This window comes from Strigops habroptila, chromosome Z, assembly GCF_004027225.2.
Source record: "Strigops habroptila isolate Jane chromosome Z, bStrHab1.2.pri, whole genome shotgun sequence".
Taxonomy (NCBI): domain Eukaryota; kingdom Metazoa; phylum Chordata; class Aves; order Psittaciformes; family Psittacidae; genus Strigops; species Strigops habroptila.
The window spans coordinates 89,657,979-89,678,166 of record NC_044302.2 but is presented as its reverse complement, the minus strand read 5'-3'; the positions used below and the strand labels follow the sequence as shown (position 1 = coordinate 89,678,166).

The 20,188-nt window shown below is 40.4% G+C and overlaps 1 protein-coding gene across 1 annotated transcript in view; it reads right to left on the bottom strand.

Moving 5' to 3' along the window:
• Positions 1 to 20,188, bottom strand: part of ADAMTS12 (ADAM metallopeptidase with thrombospondin type 1 motif 12) — a 152,748-nt gene that overhangs the window by 96,074 nt on the left and 36,486 nt on the right. The gene's annotated exons all lie outside the window — the stretch shown is intronic.

Sequence of the window (20,188 nt, the reverse complement as noted above, 5' to 3'; positions counted from 1 at the left end):
CTGTATACTGAGGCAGATTTGTATAAAGCCACTGAAAGGTCAAAAGTCAATTTGTCAAACATGATACATTAGAAAGAGTTGCATCTTGTTCTTCTGCTGGTTTGCATCCATTCCCCAGAGAACAAGCCCTGAAGGGAAGCTGTTTCATAAGTGCAAAGTGTAATTCTGCTCCTAGCTGCAATTCCACAGTTAGATTACACAACCCGTCAGATGGGCTGGACTGTGTGGTCCACTCTTGACTCAGACTACAAATCCCTCTGGGCAGGCTTCCAATGGAAGAAATAAGTAGCTTTTCATGAATTATAGCAAGCTATTGTGATCGTACAATAGACCTGCTTAACAAAGCCTGTAACATTTCTCATGCTATAACTTCTGTACCCTCCTGTAACTTCCCAGCTCTGACTGAGCTACAGGGCCTTTGATATCGATCTGGACTACACAGGCTTAGTTTACGCCTCCCTCTGCCATGACCTAAGAGACACAAGCAACCAGACATGGCCTTGGTCCCTTGTGTGTCAGCATTTTTGCAGGAATTGCTAACATTGCAAAACCATTATATAGCCCTTCCACTTCAACATATACAGAACACTACTAAATTCAAAGCAAAAGATCTGCTGACATCCCAATCCACAGTAGGAATGTGACAGGAGATTGAGGAATCTCATTCTTAGGGCTTCGTTTCCCCTTCGCTTTCTTGCTGTGGTCAGTGCAGCCTTCTTAACTTGTTCTGGAGCAGAAAAAAGCAGCAACATTGTTCCTGCAGCTGCTGTATTCAAACTTTCAAGGACAGACAAATTTAAAAACCCTTTTAAAACACTCCAAGGTTCAGGTTGTTTCCCTGAACAATTGAGAAAGCCAGTATGAAGGTAAGAATATAAGGACAGGAGGGAAATCATGTGAATGGAGGAAAAGCTTTGTTAAAAAATAAGCAACTATGGGTTCTATCTACTTGGAGCTCAAAGGCATATCTCTCCACAGAGCATGCTTCAAAGTCCCCTCTACCACATACCTTCTGCCTCCACTCTGATTCCCATAGGCCTAATACATCCCATAGCAAATCTGTACAAATAAGTAACTGTGACTGTCATTCCAGAGTTTGCCCAACAGCTCTTAAGAGTAGAAACCCTTTCCCTCCCGTTTTCCAATGCAAGTCAAAGTTTAAAAGCCAGAGGTTGGCCTTGTTTTGAAGCCTCAGTTACACCCATAAAGTTTCACAGGTTCAGGACTCAAAGTCACATGTGTTTGCTCATCTGGGATTACAGTTACTGCCTGTATAGTTTTTGTTTTATTTTTAAGAAAAAAGAAATCAAGACTCTTGATTCTTAACCATGAAATACAAAAATGCTCAGGTTTCTTTTTAAATTATAAATCAAGGCTACTTTTGACATAGGAGCTGAAACATACTGCAAGCATCAATCTATACAGCTGGGATGCCTATATGGAGGCTAAACCAGGAAATTGGTAGATGTGGCTTTCCTCCTGCTGCTCAAGGAATAAAAGCACCATCACAAATCTTTGCCCATTTCTTTTCGTTCCACAGGTTTCAATCTTCCCTGGATATTCAGAAAGTCTGGGTTACTTGACCTTCTTTTTCTGTTATATTTTTTAACCCAGCTGGAACCAGGAAGAAGTATCTATCTTCACTGCAGACCCTGATTTTATAGGGCAGGCTGATTAGTCATTGGACTATTGTGTCGAAGTTGCATCTGTAGGAAGAAAGGCCAGGCAATCAAGTAAAAAATTAAGTATATCAGTAGTTACCTCATTTCCCAAGTTCCCCCAGCAGTGCTTGCATGTTAAAATTCAGCTCTCCATCCACTAGACCAGGTTGCTCCAAGCGCTGTCCAACCCGGCCTTGAGCACTGCCAGGGATGGGGCAGCCACAGCTTCTCTGGGCACCCTGTGCCAGTGTCTCAGCTCCCTCACAATGAAATAATTTTTCGTAGTAGCTAATCTAAATCTCACCTCTGTCAGTTTAAAGCCATTCTTCCTTCGTCCTATCCCTACATGCCCTTCTAAAACTCCCTCTCCAGATTTCTTGTAGGCCCTCTTCAGGTATTTCAAGACTGCCTCCCCCCAACCTTCTATTTACTGCTCTACTGCATGTGCTTCTTTCTTTATTTTGATAGATAACTGAATAGGCACTGAAACACAGTTAGCAGCACTGTTCTCTGAGTTGTAATTACTGCCCTCCTGCTTGTCTTCTCTCTCTTACGTGAGACAAGGTCCTCCCTTACTTCATGCAGAAAAAGTGGAAATTTTTCATGTCCCTTAATTTCTGGAAGAGGCCATGTCTGTGTGTCACATCTCTCCTGAAGAAAGCTGCCTTGGGCATGTGTAACTTCTGTATGATAGCTTTAACATTTTTTCTTTAAAAGAGGTTGATAACAGCCATAACTTTCATATTTCTTGGCTACAGATTGGGAATCTTGGGAAGTTAAAGGCTGCTCCCACACTTGACATCTGCACTGAAGTCACTGTAGAGCATGAAGAAATATGAGAGCCTATTTTACCATGGAGACACTTCAGACTTTGCAGAGCATGGCCAACTCACAGTTCAACTTGCCACAACAGCTCCTGACACCTTGGGACTATCAGAAAATCTTTACTTATTGACAAGCAACTAAATCCGTAGAGTAGCAAAACTAAGCTAGAAGTAGAACTGCTGCCAGCACAGAATAAAACAGGAAGAGCTCTAGGTATATTTTCAACAACAACAGTATGTCCCTACAACCAACTGATGGGATGGCACTGAAAGAGAGGACAACTGTACCCGTCAGCCCACTGACCAAGCATCTCTGAACCACAGGCACGGCTTGTTGCAGTTTCTCTGGTTTTAGCTCTGACCTGACAATGACCAATGAAAAAGAGTTTTAACTACAGCCTAAAAAGTGGTTCATTGGGCAGGAAGGTTCTTTCTTTCACTCCTGTTGCTTCTTGCAAGTATCAGTATTGCGATTTCAAGGCTAAAAGTTGGTAGGCCAGTGATCCATATCAAACTCCTGGTTTAACCCAACAAAACATTTGGGAACAAGGTATCCTTGCTTCTTTCCCATCCCCACCTACTTACTCCTGCCATGAAATGATCGCCATAAGTCCCTCCACAGCGCAGTCTGAAGAGGGAGGAAAGAGGAGCAAGAGTACCTTGAGCCCATATTCCCTCTAAACTCCTGATAACATGATCCTGACATCTTGACTTAACTTACGGAAACAGACCTCGATGAGTTCCCTGCAGAGAGGCAGGATTATGGCACAGAGACATCGTCCCTCTCTGAAGGGCCAGTCAGTGTGTTACCTAAGTAACAGACTACTCTTCCCTGACTGTTTCAACATACAGCTATTCTCTATCCATGTTGCTAGCCTGAAGCCAATACACTCCTTCTAATGTGTCTTGGAACTGTAGTTCTCGTAGTGCTATAGCATGCAGAGAAAGTGAACTGGAAGAGAAGATGAAAACAGAAAAAGTATGATGATCTGAACAGATTCTATGGTCTATATTACTGCTCCCAGCCACCAGTCCGAGAGGAGATTAGGGTTCTTGAGACCAGCATCTAAAATACAGCTCTGTCAATGTGGCACAGAAATGTTTTATGTCCTGTGTTATCTGAATTACCGTAAGCCAAATCAATTTAGGGAGGCTCAGGAACAGTAGACATTTCTGCAGACCTTTCTGCGTAAACGTATTACACTCATGAACGAAAAAGTAACTGAAGAGTTACACCAAAAATGTGTATTACTCCGTATCCTCTGAAAATCTGTAAAACATACATGCTCCACATTACCTGCTAATGGCTTCACTGTGTGCCTAAACTTAACCGAGATGAGAAGAAAACACAACGTTAGATCATGTAAAAGCTTAGTTCTGGAACCTGCCTCAAAACTTTTCCCTAATTATAGTACCATGTTTTTTGAACGTCTAAAAATATCTGGCAGTTCCACTTTTGCACTACAAGAAGAGCTGATACCCTCCAGGAGAAAATTCCTTCTCATGGCTATTCCCAGAAGCAACTGGAAGGTAAGTTAGGCATTTGTATGTCTTCTAAATCAAAATCCTTTATCCTTGCTTTTTTTATCCTGAAACTAGTTTATTTTTGATTAATTGCCTGTCAGGTAGAAACCACGATTTTCATTCCTGTCCAGAATCATCAAGAAGAGCACACACAAGCAAGTTATAAATAATTAAAAAAAAAAATAAAGAAAAAAAGAAAATCCATCAATTACATGATCTTTGAGTTGGAAGTATAAACACCCTGTACATTAGCAATAATGCATAAAATGATCATGATTTTAACCATGCGAAATGTGGTTCTCTCAGAAATGGTCCATTACTATAAAAAAAAGAACTATTTTATATTTAAAATCCTAAACTACTGGAGGAAATAATACGTTTTTATTAATTCAGTTTCCTGCTCTTGTAACGTGTTACAGAGATACCTGTGTAAATTTATGAGTAAAGTCAATTAAGGACATCAGAGTGGGAAATGCACTGTGCCCACTAGTGCTGCTTGGGATTAAATGACTGTAAAAGTCTGCTTCCAGCATGCAGACGTGCTTTCCACCAGCTTCTAGAGACTTCCAGCACTTACTGAACTCATGCTTTCCACTTGCCCTTGCATCCTGCACAGGCTATACACCAAGAAATGAAATGCTGAGAACAAGTGACCACCAATCTTCACGTTAAACTTACTTCAAAGCATTCAGAACCAGCCAAATTCCCTTTGCTGATTAAGTACTTCCTCAGTTTTGCTCTTTGTATCTGTTCTTTTCTGACTCATAAATATAATAGCAAGAATTTTTCATTTAAAGTCCACCAGATTTCATGCTATGCATGTATGCATACAATATAGGCGCTTTTTTTAAGCAGTCTGTAGCATCATCTACTTTTGAGTGCATTCACACGGCCTCAGAATATACAAAGGAGCACCCTTATGAAAGCCTCATCGGAAATAAGCCAGCCTTATTTATGCTCATTACAGCTTAGTTTCCACCACAGAAAAAATGACTGCAGCCAAGTTTCCCTCATTTAAACTTCTTTATGAAGAGCTACTACATAAAACAGTGGGTGAGGTGGCAGTGTGTGTGATGTGGGGTGGGGTGCCTATAGGGGAAAATCTAAAAATCTACCAGAGATTTTTTTTTCTAAATTGTTGCTGTCCCCTCCTTCTCCCTCTTCACCCCCAAATTCTGACGTATTTTGGCTGAAAATGTTTCCCAGGCTGCATTTGGATGTGCTGCTACATTACTCAATAGGATTTTTAGTTCAAGCGCCTCATTATGTTGACACAAAGAGCCCTGGACACATTACATCTCCCACACTTGGATGTTGCTTGCCAGGAGGACATGAGGATCCGATGACACTTCTGACTCTAAGTTTTCAGCCAACTTTTTTTGATTTTCAGTAGAAATCTGCATTTTCCAGTGGAAAGCTTTTTTTCTTTTTTTCCCCCACATATTTCTTTCGGTCAAAAGTTCAGGAATTTTGTCAAAATACATTTTCTGGCAGAATTTTTCCAATCAATTCCATGTGGGAAGCTAAAACTGAGTCCTGTGGGAAGGGAAAAGCGCAGCTTCAGCCTTGGCTAAAGTTTTGCAACTGCAATGTTATCCCAGACAGGAGGGGCTGGAATGAGTGGGTGTATGTCAGGAGAAAAAGGGAGGGAAAAAAACCAACAATTTGCAGTCTAAAGCTATATAACTGAGTATGTTGACAATAATGCCAAAAAATAACATCTGTAGTGAGAACAGTGTGTAACTTATTGAAAGCAGTATTTCTGACAATAGTGCAGTGATGGGACTCCGAAAACACAGCGAGTTTTTTGAAGTAATATGAAACAAAAATAAGATGACAAGATGCTGGTTTTACCTTAAAGTAATTTGCTCCAGCTGCTTATTACAACTATAATGCACGGTAAGAGAAATTCAGTATGAATAAAAGAATTTTCTAATTACAGAAAAAATTGTGCCATAAGAAACATGCATTACCAGAGACCTTCAGCTGCAAACAATCAAAACTGAACTGGTGAAGTAAATTATCTGTAAACATTATACATGCTAAGTTTATTTTCTTTTTTCAGCTTATGACTTAATTATGCCATTTTTTTCCCCAAGAATCTTTCTCTTTGAGCCGCCATCTGTTCCTATCTCAGCCAGAACACAAACCCAGTGACATGAGCATCCAGATGAGATTTTCACCTATGTCCTTAGCTAGAGATACAAAAAATAGACCTGTCATACCATTGCTCAGGCAGAAAGAGGAGGTTGATTTTTTAGGTACTGAGAAATTTGACAGAAGACTTTTATGAACATCACCTACAGAAAAAGACAACACTTTAGCTTTTATAAAGTTCTACAGGAAAACACAAAAAAAAGGCTTTTAGCAGGATTTGGTGAAAAAGATGCTGTTAGACTGGAACACAGCCTTCTAGTTTAACACAGTTCTGGTGCAAAATTAAGATGGCTTATTTTTAAGATGACAAGATAAGTAAAAAAAATATAATACTATCATATGAAAAGATTTTATATTCTTTTGTCACACTTGCAACCTCATATATTTTAGAAGCTGCCAAAAAAATTACCTGAAGTATCAAAAATGTGCAGAATTAAACCCTCCACACTGTGGGCTCAAAGTTCAGACACAAAGGAGAGGGAAAAAAATATCAACGCAAAGCCAAATTCACAGCAAGGTGGACTTCTGTAGAAGAAAATAAGGTATCAGAAGAGAAAGCAGTGTCTGATATCCTCCAGTTCCTAACAGTCAGACATCATTCCGGGATACTCTGGCTGGGGACATACCCTCAGTAAATGAGAAAAGCCAAGTTTCTATGGTCATGTCGATCAGCTAGCATTCAGCTACTTACAGTATGTGATCATTCAGCTGAGACACTTCACAAAGAATCATTAGTCTGGGTTACGGCATCAGCTTGCTGGTGACCATGCTCAACTTCATTTCTTCTTTTCACTGCACTTGAGCAGGACAGACTCCTTCCTCTCCCAACAGTTTAGTGGTGATGGGGACTTGGATGAAGGATGTTTAGGATACATTTTAAGAAGCTAAGGCATTAAAAGTCCACCCTTTATAAATACGGGTAAGAGAAGCAAGCAGTCCAAACCCCGTGCGTATCTGTTCCTCTGCTGTGACACAGAAAGAGTTCATCAAGTAACACTGATAGCAAAGAATAATTCCTATAGACTTCCAACTCATTGGGAGCTTTACATCTCTTACAGAGCTGAAGCACTCTCCTTAGGTTCATTATATTGAGGAAATTCTCTGTGAAATTAATTGTCTATGGGAATTTGAGCACACTCACAAGAAAAAAATACAACTTGGAACATGTAACTTTAAAAGACATCTTCATTCGTACTTCAGGTCATGGTGTCCTCCATTATCAGTCTTAACTGTCCATCCTAAACATTTATGATTTCTCCCAACTATTTTCTGATTTTCCTTAGAAGAAATATTCCAAGTATCCTATCCATACATTCACTTGTAGGTACTCTGTTGGCTGTGGCTATATATGCGTGGTAGAAATATGCCATCTTACTAATTTTCTTATGATAGAAGATCACAAATGAAAGACGATAACTATGTGGCCATGAAGCTGCTTAAAGCCTTGTTAGTCTCTGTACAGGATTCTGCTTTGAAATATCCAGCAGTTCATGAGGAACATGAAGCCATGTTCCCATAGCTTCTACATGTCTAACTGTATCGCAGTGCCCTACAGCAGTCACTTCATCTCATTCAATTCCCAAAGAGCTGTTAAGCGTCCTTCCACGTTCTTAGTTTCTACTTTTTGAATGGTGTCCCATTTGATCTGCTCAAGCCAGAACTGTCCTCTTCTGCTGCACCTAAAGCTCAGACGTGAAATTCCAACAAGGCAAAAATTTATTGTCCATTAAAGGAGATTTAGTAACTAGCCATTTTTACAGCCTTAAAATGCAGCAAAGATGGTATTTAATAAATCTTTTACAACTTCCAGTGCTGGCTGTATTAAGCTGAAACATGCCTGTGCTTGCCACAGGCTGAGCATCCAGCAGGGAGATTGCATGGCACGGCTAACTCTTAATTCATTAACTCAAACACAGTTTGAACCCTTATTCTATTTACCAGTGTGATTTCCACACTGCAGTTGAGAGACAGGCTACCAAGAGCTCGGAAGCCCAGAGCACTCCTGAGAGAGATCTGGGGCTCCTTTTGTCAGTACTTCCTCGTCACTCAATGGTTGACAAGTCTGTTGTCCCTTTGGAGAAGGCAACATTGCAGTCCTTTGGGCTGTCCAGTCTGCCCAAAACCAGTGAGGTGATAGCCCACCGGGACAGGCTGAGTGGATGGTGCCTAGCCTGTGCCCTGAGCCCATCCGGACAGCAAGGTACATCATCCCTGAGCAAAAAGTACACCCAAAAGATTTCCCTACTGCAAAAATCAGCTAGGTCACACACGGTGCTCCATCAAGCAAGGAGTATGAAAAAGTAGTCAACATAGCCTCAAGCTTTACCTCAGGGTCCATCTAACAGCAAGTTAAAGATAAATTAAAAATCAATAAGCTTTGCTATCCAGCCTGAAGAACACTCTTTGGTAAAAACACAGTATTTTTCAGAGTCTTTGACCCTTCCTCTTATCCATGCTTTCTCCAGAGAAAAAGCTGTTTCTCCAGGTGCAAGAGGCTTACTTTGACTCACAAGAGGGTGAGGCTAGTATGTTTTGACTTCATTTGGCATCCAAAAACAACTTGGCAAGGGTCTCTGTTCTAAGGCAAGACAAAAAGTTTTCCCAGTTCCTCAAAAAATGACCTTTAGGTTGGGAGAATAGGAAAAAGCAACAGCTGTTTTATTCCTGGAAAATACTCCTGGAACATTTAAGTCATACCTTTCTAATTAAACTTGGTCAGAAAGCACTGTATCCAAGGGGCTTACATTGTAGAAATAGGGGGGGTTTTTTCATCTCATTAATATCAGAGCAGCCTCCCATGAAAATGAAAATAAACACTTTAAAAATGGTTTGTACTACTCAGCATTTGAAATCCCCTCTGAGACTTCCAATAGCAGGATGAGACATTTTGAAGCTTTGATTTGGAAGCCTGTAAACTTTTACAGTTTGCAAAGCAGATCGAATTTGATGATTTAAAGCCTGTGTAATGCTGAAGAGAAAAGATTTAAACACCAGGTTGGTAAGAGATTCCTTGCCTAAACCGTGATTTCTATTAACAATAAAAACTTAAGCAAGAGGATTCACAAAACAGACATGATCTCTATTCCTGGAGACAGAAAGCACCATGGCTGTTTTGGCTTCCTGCTCACTTATATTCTAAAACTAATTTCAAGCTAGTAAGCATGACAATGTTAATACTGCAGAGCTCAAATTTTATTAGAGAATAACTAAATGCAAATATTAGCTCAAATGACAAGTGGCATTGTTTCTATTGACAAGTATTGTTTGTATTACTGTGACCCACAGGAACTCTAATTGATAGCTAGAAAAGCAGAGATACAAATGATGACAGCTGCCACAACATCTGCAGAGAGATGTGAGAAAGCACAGTTATCCCATTTTCCAGTGGATGGAAGTGTGGCAGGAGCTTTACTCTCCTCAAGAGCAGAGTAAGAGAAGGTCACAGCCCAACTTCTTCCACTCCACAAAAATTATTTTGCTTGAAGAAACGTAAGTCTATGAGGAGAAGCAACATGAGACTGGACTACATCCCACCTGCTGACGCTATTCTCCCAGTTTCATTCTAGTTTTCTCCTAGTTCTTCATTCATTCAAAAGCAGGCAGAGATGTCAAAAGCAAACGGCATGGTTTAGGTCTACAGCTGTGATCATAGATGTGTTAGGGAAGAAGACTTCTGCCTCTCGTTTCTCCAAACTCATGAAGCCTTTGTTTGCGCAGCACAGATGGAACTTACGAATGAATTTCACCATGCCTAGGAAGGGTCATTCACCACTTACGAAAGTATTACATCAAGGTGACCTAAAAGGCAGCCCATACTGATGCCCTCGGTCTCTTCTTCACTTACCATCTATGCTTCCAAAGCCTTCTTGAAAGGTGATTTCCACACAACGAAGTATAACCTCAGAGCAGCACTGTGACACGGAGCTTCAGCTTAGTGCCTACAGGAGGAATCATGGCTTCTGCTCAACAACTGCAGCTTGAAACACACTGTCCTTGTTTCCATGGGTGCTATGAGAATGCAGCTGCTCCATTTGCTCTGCACAGCCTTGCAACAGGCTGTGGGCCATGCTCAAGCTGCAGCTTGCTGTGCTATCACAGGGGAGGAATGAAGGGGGAGGGAGCTTGTCAAAATCAAATACCTTATAAACAGGAAAATTCAGTCCCCAGTTGTGTGCAGTTGTGGCACGTTAGGTTATCAGTGTCAAGAGATGCACTACACGAGAAAGGTTATTTTGCATTACAACCAGTGGCTTGAAAATGGATTGAGAGTAAGAAATGGGATGTGGAAGGAGAGGGGAGAAGAAACTAAATGAAACTATAAGAATTAAATTCAACTGAGTCCCAGAACTTGGAGGACAAAGTCCAGTCTCTAGCACACAGCTGATACTTAGCACATGGCAATCTGGGAACTAGCATGATGGTAACTGGCAATCACAACAGAAGTGTTGAACTTCTACTGGCCTGAGACAAATCACATGCCACTCACTTGACTTTCCCTGTTACTTCAGTCCACCTGAGAAAGGAGAACGAAATGATTTTATGACTGCATCTGGAACACCACCATAAATGTTTTTCCAAATCTAGCACAAGTCTCAGCTCCCATGCATACCAAAGCTGAAGGCTGATCAGATTCAGTATTGGGTTCCATGTCAGTTTAAAAGCATAAAAAATTAGCTCTGAACTTGATTTAAATCTCTTACTTGAAGCTTGAATTCTGACTGAAAGCCATTTGTGTTGATATGAGAGGTATCGTGCACACACTGATATATCACCAAAATTACCTGCTTAATTGAGATGCTATGCCTTGCGGGCAGAAAATTAACAAGTCTCCCAGAGGTACAGAGAAATTACCTATACTTTTAAATTCAAGTTGTGAAAACAAAACCCAAAACCACACAGTAAGAAAAAAGACAAATACTCCTCAATCTACTCCCAGTCAAGTTTCAGCTCAAAACTTGGCAGGATGTATACTCGATGTGATCCAAATCAAATTTGGTACAAAACCAGTAAGTAAGTAAACTACTTATAGTAAAATTAGCATCAAATCTTTGCTAATGCCGAGGGGCCCCCCGGTAGGAGCTTGATCTGATGAAATGCCAACAACCCTCTCTAAGGAGCTGAATACTTTAAGGTCCTCCTTAAGCTGAAAGGACATCAGCAAGTTCAATGTTCTCCAGAGCAAGGGCCTGTATAATGAGCAGCTGAAAATGCTGGAAAAGAGACAGCATGGGGGAGCAGCAAGTGGCACAGAGGAAGTGGAGAGTTTCTGCCAGTTTGCTGTCTGCCCTAGCACAGGAGATAGGGAGCTTCAAAAGATGCTGTCAGGCAACAGAAGATTTTTTTCATCCAAGATATTTATACTGGAGGAGCATGTCCCACAGAAAATTGCAAATCGGAAATGTTTTAGAGGGGTACCAGACATGGCTGGATACATCCATGTAGGGAAGATGAATCCTGCATTTTTAAATAGAAAAATACCACCCACAGCTCAGAAACAGACAGCCTGTCAAGGAGATGTCCCTATTTTCCTCTCCCCAGGAATCTGCTGTTGACTATTATTTCCTTCTGAAAGTCAGCTACGTACTCTACAAAGCCAACGATCTGGCAAAGTAAGACCTCCACTAACACGGAAACTCCAATCCACTGCTCAGGGGCTGCCTATGTAGGAGATTTCTCAGTAGAAAAAGAGGCTTTCTTGCTTGAGTGCTTAGCCCGGTCGCTTGCTTTTGCAGCCATAGGAGCCTGGTCCTATTGTGCCTTTCATACTCCAGGTTGTATTTCCTTTTAGCCAACATCAGCCCAAGACGCTCTTCTGGGACTTCACAGTAGGGCACATGTGCTCTTTTCTGTCTCTTTAGTGTAGTTCTTCTTGTCCCATATGACTATGGGACAGGCTGAACTTCTGGCCTGACCTTGTACTGCCATAGGTCGTAACTCCTCATGCAATCAGCAACCACTTCTGCTAAAATGAGTCCCTTTTCCAAACTGTTCTTGGGGACACACTTATATGCTTGTGAAAAAAGAAGTCTCGGTTGTGCAGGTCACCTATGGGGATCAAAGGGATAGATTTCAGTCTAAAAATGATTAATTTAAGATTGTGATTTTTAAGTGGTTCGGTATGAATGTTTGTTTCTTTTGTAGAATATTTCTGTAAATAAATAGCTTTTGTCTGTTGAAAAAGCTGGTTTTACTTTAAACTGACAGAAGAATTAGACTTTCCATCAAAATAGTTCTTTGGCTGCAAAGAGATTCCTTTCTCTGTTTTGGAAATACAACACTGTTTGGAATAAAAGCATTTCATTTTGTCTTCCTTAAAAGCAGCAGTCAGTGGTTTAGGTTTGAATGTGGTATCTTGTAGCAGAAAAAAAAAGACAATATAGAAAAGAACTGGGCTACTTATCTGGGGGGAAAAAAAGAATTGCACTAACACATTCTCTGAACCAGGCAGGTGAGGAAAAGTATTTTGCTATAGTAAAAGGACTCTTTTTCTTTCTGTTAAAGCACTGCTGTCACATCTTCTTTTGCTCACGGGATGTTAAAATCTTGTTTTGAAATCATCATAATGTACCTTTCAGGAATTCAGAAATTATGAAAATCTCTTTCAACTTAAGAAAAGGCACAGATGTTCACATTTCTAATAATTCAGCAGCTTGTTTCTTTAGGATATATAATACCTTTTATGTGAAACCAGTACAGCGATATGTAGGAAAATATGCAAAAGAATAAGAAAACACTTTTTTACAGATCAGACAGCTGTTGTCTGCAGATGAAACACCTTCATGAATATATGATCAGGAAGTTATGTAGAAAAAATGTCTTACTGAAAAAGCAAATTTACTCAAATCTAAAAGAGGCTAAGTATCCTCAGCTCTTACTCAGCATGCTTCTTGCTAGTCTACGAATATTGAAAATTGAAAAACTTGATAAGAATGGAAACAAACAGAAATAATAAAGACTAGATCATATACAGTCCTGACAGAACCCCAGTGGACTTAAGAGTTCTCTAAAGAGAGGTATATTCAACTCATAAATCTATAATAAGTTTTTGTGTGGTCAGAGGACTGTTTAGAAACAAATCTAGGAATGAATTCAAACTGAATCATCAATAATTCATAGCTCATCCCTCACAAAGATGAACATACAAAAATAGTACATATAATAAACTATTCATTCTGCTCTCACTATTAGTCAGAGTGGGACAGCTAAATGCCATAATTTTACTGCAAAAATCTTTACTACTGAGCGATTAGACTGTGACTTTTTGAGAGAGATATTTTCAGAACCAGGATTTTTGTACAGGATTATGCCAGATCATGACAGAGGCACTGAAGCATCAGTAATGGAAATGCTATCATTGAAAAACAATGTTTTTGCACAAGCCAAGCAACAGTTATTTTTGTTCCTCCCCAAAACAATTCAGGCAAGATTTCCTCAAGTTAATGTGTTTCTTTGTTCGTGCTACATCTTTTTTCCTTCTTCCCTCCAACAATGAAAACCTGAAAACAAACACTGAATAAAATACATCCCTGGCTTAGCCTCATTGATCTATTTGCCCCAGGAATGGATCTGACAGCCTACATCACAACAATGTCCGGATTCCAAAGGCAATGAATAACCCTGCTCTAGACTCAGATGCAAAACACATGCGTTGTTCTTAGCCCTTCTTCTGCCACTTTGCAAGCTGCTTGACCTTACTCCATGCTCAGTACTCAACACATGGCGACACTTAGAGATTTCCAACACATACTTTGAAAGACAAGAACCAAGGCAGGTTCTACCAGAGCTGAACTGGAAACACAGAGGTGGTTTAGCGGAACTGGTTGTCAAAAATTACTCTCAACAGGCTTTCCCCAGTGCTGCTGGCTGTTCTCCAAGAGCCACACCGCCTACTCTTAGTCCAGGATGCACTTTCTCCTTTCGTTCCACAGCCTGGCTCATCCCCCAGAAAACGGTTGTTGTTTGGCAGCACATCTCTGGATTCTGCCCAATTTTTTTCAAAACATGAAGACTGGTACGTGCCCTGTTACAGCTTCAACACGTCTGTCCAGTGCTGCTGAAAGGAAAACAGCTGCCCTTCTACTGTGACTCTCCATCCAGTGTCCAGCTACCCTCCTCCTTAAGCTCTAGACTTCCCTAGGAAGTTACTGCCCAAATTGTTCAAACTCCCGTGATTAGTTTCCCCTCATAATTTGATCTGATTAATTTGGCAGAGCCTTTGATTATTTTTCATCAAGAAGCACTTGAGAATATTTAAAGACAAGAGCCATGCACAGTTACTGAAGAAGCTCTGTTTTTATCTTCAGTCTTTTTAGTTTTTAGTCTTTTCAGAAAGTTTTTTTCCATAATTCAAGTCTTAGCAATTATTTTATGAGGCTCCAGGGAAGCTGTTGGGATATGCTTGCCTGATGTCCTTAAACAATAATTCTACTAGTTTAGGAAGACTGTAACGCGGCTGCAGAAATGAAAGATTAACTCTAGCTCTAGCATTCAAGATCATGTCCAGCTCTCAGCCACAGTAAATTGCCAAAAGCAAGCAAATGAAGGATAAGTAAAGGATGCAGTTACACACACATACACAGAGTAAAATCAAGCACACATTAAACACAAGAATTAGAAATACCTCAGCTGAATCCCTGCAACCATAGAGAATATGGTTTGAGCAATTCTGTACTACAGCTAGACTAGAACTGAGAATAAAACTCTTAGCACAGGAATTTTTAATTAATCCTTGACTTGCAACAAAACAGCTGACTTGTGTCTCATTCTATTGGCAATGCTTAAACAAAAATAAGTCAGTTTAAATTGCAGTTCTCCAGGTGGGACATTATCTATATATATATAGGTAGACATATATCTGTATGTTAGCCTTTTTCAAACTGCAGATAAATAACTTTCATGTACAGCCATAAATCCTTTATAAATATTAAATTCCAGCTTGCTGTAAGCATATATTCCTGTATATAAGACAGAGAGACAAAAGAGAGAAGTTCAGAGCATAGAAGCCCATTCTACTGATCACCTGCCATGGATCTTTCACCCGTAAGGGATCCACAAGGATTTTTGGACAATATGGTGTAAGCAACACTCTGAATTAGCTGTAGGACTGAAAACTAACGAACAGCAGATTCTGGCCTGCTGATGCTAATTCGCAGCAGCACACACTGCCTTGCTGGTGACGCACACTGTCTGCGCTCACAGAATTGCTGGGATTTGCCAGTTGGGTTTCAGAACCTAAACGCCCCAGAAAAAAACATGATCAAACAGAAAACTCCATTCCCTATCTTGAAAGAAAAGTTAGAACACCGAAATGTATGTCAAATGTACCATTTCCCAAAGGAAAACATCCCTTTCCAGCCTGCTGCCTTCTGTTCTACACTCAAGAGTCTCAGAGCAATGAATAAATTTTTGGTGATCTTTATACAGAACCTAGCACAGTGCCTGTGACTCAGACACACAGCACTACTACCATGTGAATTATTACTCTTGGTAACAATAATAAGGAGTAATATCCATCGGGAGTAAAATTACTGCTTGGGCTCCCTACAGAGGTATGCCTTGAAAAATCATCTGACAAACAACAGCATATACACCCACTTGCCACAATGGGGATTCATGTGTGTGTCTACAGACCTCCCTTTCAGTCACAGCAACACAAAACATCCATGCTACAGCCAAAGCTGCAAGATGTCATGGATCCTGCTTTATCTCTTGAGGTACCCAGCAAACCCTTTGAGTGGAGGCCAAGACACTGTTCATAACAAAAACATGCTTCCTATGGATATCTATGGCTAGTCACCAATTAAGTGATTCTTTTATATTTTAATGCCTGACAGACTCCAGAATCTGGTAAACATACACTAAATATGAGGAATCAAAAGCATATCAGAAAGCCAGTCCGTAACAGGGCCAACTGTCTGAAGTTTGTCTGTTTGTTCTTCTACAGACACACTGACCCAGGCCACTTGTGGTCATCCAAGAATAGCAATGCATTAGTCTTCTTTCAAACTGTAAAAAGGTCTGGTGTAAACTTTTTCATTTATATAGTTTTCTTTTGCAATTGTCACTGTAACAGAATTCTGCCTCTAAGTTTGTAACCCAAGAATGAACCTTAAAACATCTGCTGATTCTCAATCAAGATAATTCTCAAGGGAAAAATATTTTGAAGGACAAGGACTGATTCTGAGGGCTAACAAACTGCAGTGGTGGAAATGTGAAAGCCTTCACAGAAGAATGGGTGTAGGCATCACTGTGATCTCAGGTGGTGTTCAGGCAGGACTGATGTGGGTAGATCTAGACTCCTTGGTGGGACAGGAATCTCTGCAGAGACTCTACTGTGCTGTTTAGGCAGATATTCTGAACATCCTTACCATCAGGTGAACTCCCCAAATGCTGGAGTGAATGCTGTTTGGGGGATCCCTGGCTGAATTGCTATGGGGTGGAAGAAGTGGAGTAGGACTAGACAGGAGCCAGAAGCTTTCCGAAAGGTCGATGCTTAAGCCATGCTGGTGCAAGAAATATCCTTGAACTCTTCTTTCCTCTCTTCATGTTCCCTTTGCTCTTTCTAAAAGTGAACTTCGGTGAATGATATAGCTGCTTTAGTAAAATACAGCCCTTTCACCATTGATATACCAAAGCATCTTTAAAGATTTAGGGATTTGAAGGGATAGGAATGGTCAAGCCCCCACAGAGGGCTGGGGAGCAGAAAGGGCTACTACTAAAGCATCATACAAACAACTCTGAGCTGTGCTGTGTTTTATAACTTTGTAGAAACAGACAGGCATCTCTAGGGGATGACTGAAACCATAGGCCACAGAAGGACCACAGATTAAGGAGGTATCTAATTTAACATCTCAGTTAACTAGGCACAAAGACTCTAGGGCAAGGTATTCAGGGTAACACTGGGGAGTAAAAGGAACAAGAATTCGCAGAGGTAAGCAGCAGAAATCAAAACTGACACTGAATGTTATCATTGACTAATTTAGTCTGTATTTTATTTTCAACTATCTTGAGCTGAGGTCTTTCAGCAAGGCCAATGGGATAGAATAACCAAGTCCCATGCAGCATTGCTGGCCTGCAGTGCCCCCTGAATTTGGAGGAGCACAACTGGTAACAAAAGCAGGGGATTTAAGCATGTAGGATCTGACAGTACAGGTCAAATGTTTTTCTCTGATCTTTTGAGAAATTATTGAGTCCCTAACTTTCTCAAGCCTTCAGAGTTTGAGAGCATATTTAAGAGACACTTGACACATTGAGATCCGGTGATGACTCAAGACAGAAAACCAATTCAGCTCACTAGAAAAAATTATCAGAATACATTTATTTTTCTTTTTCCTTCTTGTCTTTATTTTTTTTCTTTCTTTTTTAATACTGGATTTCCAGGAGGAAAAATAGTTTCAAACCCTATTGTGGTAGCTCGATGCACCAGTCACTTGCACCTATGTGGAATACTAAATCATGAAAGTTTGAGAAAAGTCTGCCTGAACTAGAAAGGATCAGCTTTCCTCCCCTGACAATGACAGCTAGGCCAATCTGCCTGTGGGCGGCTTAATTAAAGATCTACAATCTCCTGGCATTGATTAGCCATGTTTCCCCATCCCTATTCTTCACTGATAAATCATTTATTACCATTGCAATCAGAAGCATCTGCTCTCTGTCTGAGGGAAAAACACTATTCTCTTTTAATTGGCAACATACAGAATGCAATACTGGAAGCGAATTTTTTTTATTCTGATTTATGCAAGTCAAGCTGACTTGCATTTTGATGCAATACATGCAGTAATGGATAACAGTAGAGAGTTAAAAATAAATTGATTGTTCATATGCCGTATTGTCAAGCTTCCAGCAATGACCTGAAACAGAAGTGAATTCAAAAAACCAAGAACAGCATGAAGAGTCACTATGTGTAGCACTACAGCAGGAGAAGCAAGTATATTTCCAAATTCCAGCTGACCACCAGTTCAAATTCTAACCAAATACTCTTCTGTAGTTACTGCACAATAATGATCTTGTTTATGCACTGATTCTTGTCTAAACTATGCATCCTAGGAGTTTAATGTAAACCTAACCGAGTACAAAAATTCGCATCAGTGGGAAATGGACAGCGCTGAACGGAACAAAGACTGAGAAAGCTCCTGATGAGACTCACAGCATCAGCGATCCCAAGCTGAAACACAAGTCACCAGCACAAGTTTAAAGAGCAAGAATGAAACCAGATTACTGGTTGCGAAAGGAAAGGTACTCATGCTGCATCATCACAGTATGGCAGCAAGATGACTGCAGAGTCTTCAGAAGAGCCTCTGAAGTAACTCAGAAGATCCTATTTAGCAAAGTGAATGAGCATCCATGGATTTTGTGGCTGCATATTAATTCCTTACAGAACAGCTACCAATGAAACTGCTACTTTAATCATGTCAACCAATACTTACTTTAGTTCTGCATTAGGGGACAGGCCACATATTTGCTTACTTTTCACGGAGGCTTTTTGTTGTTGCTTTTATCCCTTTAGATTCCCTCCCTATCGCCCAGTGTTTTCTCTCTGGCATTGTGGGTCTAGCAAAGCTGGTAAAAATGAATCCCAGATGTTAAACTTATTCTTGCAAGCTGAAGCAAACAAACAAAAAAATTACGCTCCCAGTGCTGGTCAAATTGGACTCAGTGAGCTCCACCCATAATTTAGTATTTTTCAAGGCAAAAATCAAACTCCAGATGTGGCATTTATCTGAACCAAATGTAAATATATAACTCTTCATTTGTGCCCTCGGGATCTCTTTCATAATCAGTGAAGAATAGGCAAGTTCATCTGATGTGAACCATCAATCCTGGGACCAGTTAAACTGCACCTGAGAAAGTGTCCTATAATTATCCTCTTCATTGGCCTTCTAGAAGGTCTGGACAAGCTAAGAAGTGGACGCCTATACATGAAATGTTCATATTTGGTCAGATACATTTCATTTACAGTTATCTGGGCTGTTAGTCTGTGTTCCACTTAATGTTTTTTTCCCTGACACACTAGGGAACACCAAATAGCTATACTCAGCTGCAAAGAACTGACTGCTGAGAAGTCTGTATTGCTGTGTGACGTTCAGACACATGCGGTCTAACATCTTCATCTAACTCATGTAAAATTCAGCATGTAAAATAACATTGTGGCCCAACAAGTAGTACTGAGGATACTCTCTACTGCATGGAGATATTTCTCATCACCACATAAAGAAAGCACAGATATTCTGGAATATTTCTAATTTCTGAATTATGATCATTCGCAGTAAGTCCTCACCTGTCCAACTAATAAAACACTTGTTTCTAGTGCTTTATGGTTTTAAAATATAGCGTTCCACTGAGAAGCACATGCCTAAATATTCTCATTAATTTACATAACTGAATGTCTCTTCTTTCTGAATTCAGTCATGAAGAGCTCTGCCAGTGCCTTCCAAAGCAAGAATAGCCTGTGCTCAGAGCCTGTCCAGGAACTGTACAAGGAGAGTACAGTTCTTGTCAATTGGGCCCAGGACAATTGCATTAAGAGCGGCAAATCCTTAATTTCACGTGAGTGGAAAAAACAAGCACATTCTGCCCCCAAAGAACAATGCCAATAATGCTGTTCTATACTGTGTGGCAGAAGAAAATCACTCCGTTCTGATGTAGTAACTTCTGCAGTGCTATGAAAAGATATTTGGAGCTCAGCACCATTTCCCAGAAGCCTTGCTTGCAGGTCCTGATAGTCCTGCAGAAGCCCTTCCTAGATAGAAGGCTGCAGCAGCAGCCAAAACTGCTTGTTTATTTAGCCCTTTACAGCCCTCTCCCTGACCTTCTGCTAATACTCCATACCTGGTTTTTAGTAATTACAAACTAGAGTTATCAAGCAGCAGGTAAACTGGGATTACCCTAGTGCTTCATATACTGCTGTGTTTGCCTTGAATTTCAAGCTGCTCCTAGAGCAGAGGTGCTAATTAGACAAATGGGACCTTTGCTGTCTATTTAGGAATCCTTTATTGGTTCTAAAACAGTAGTATCAGTAAAACC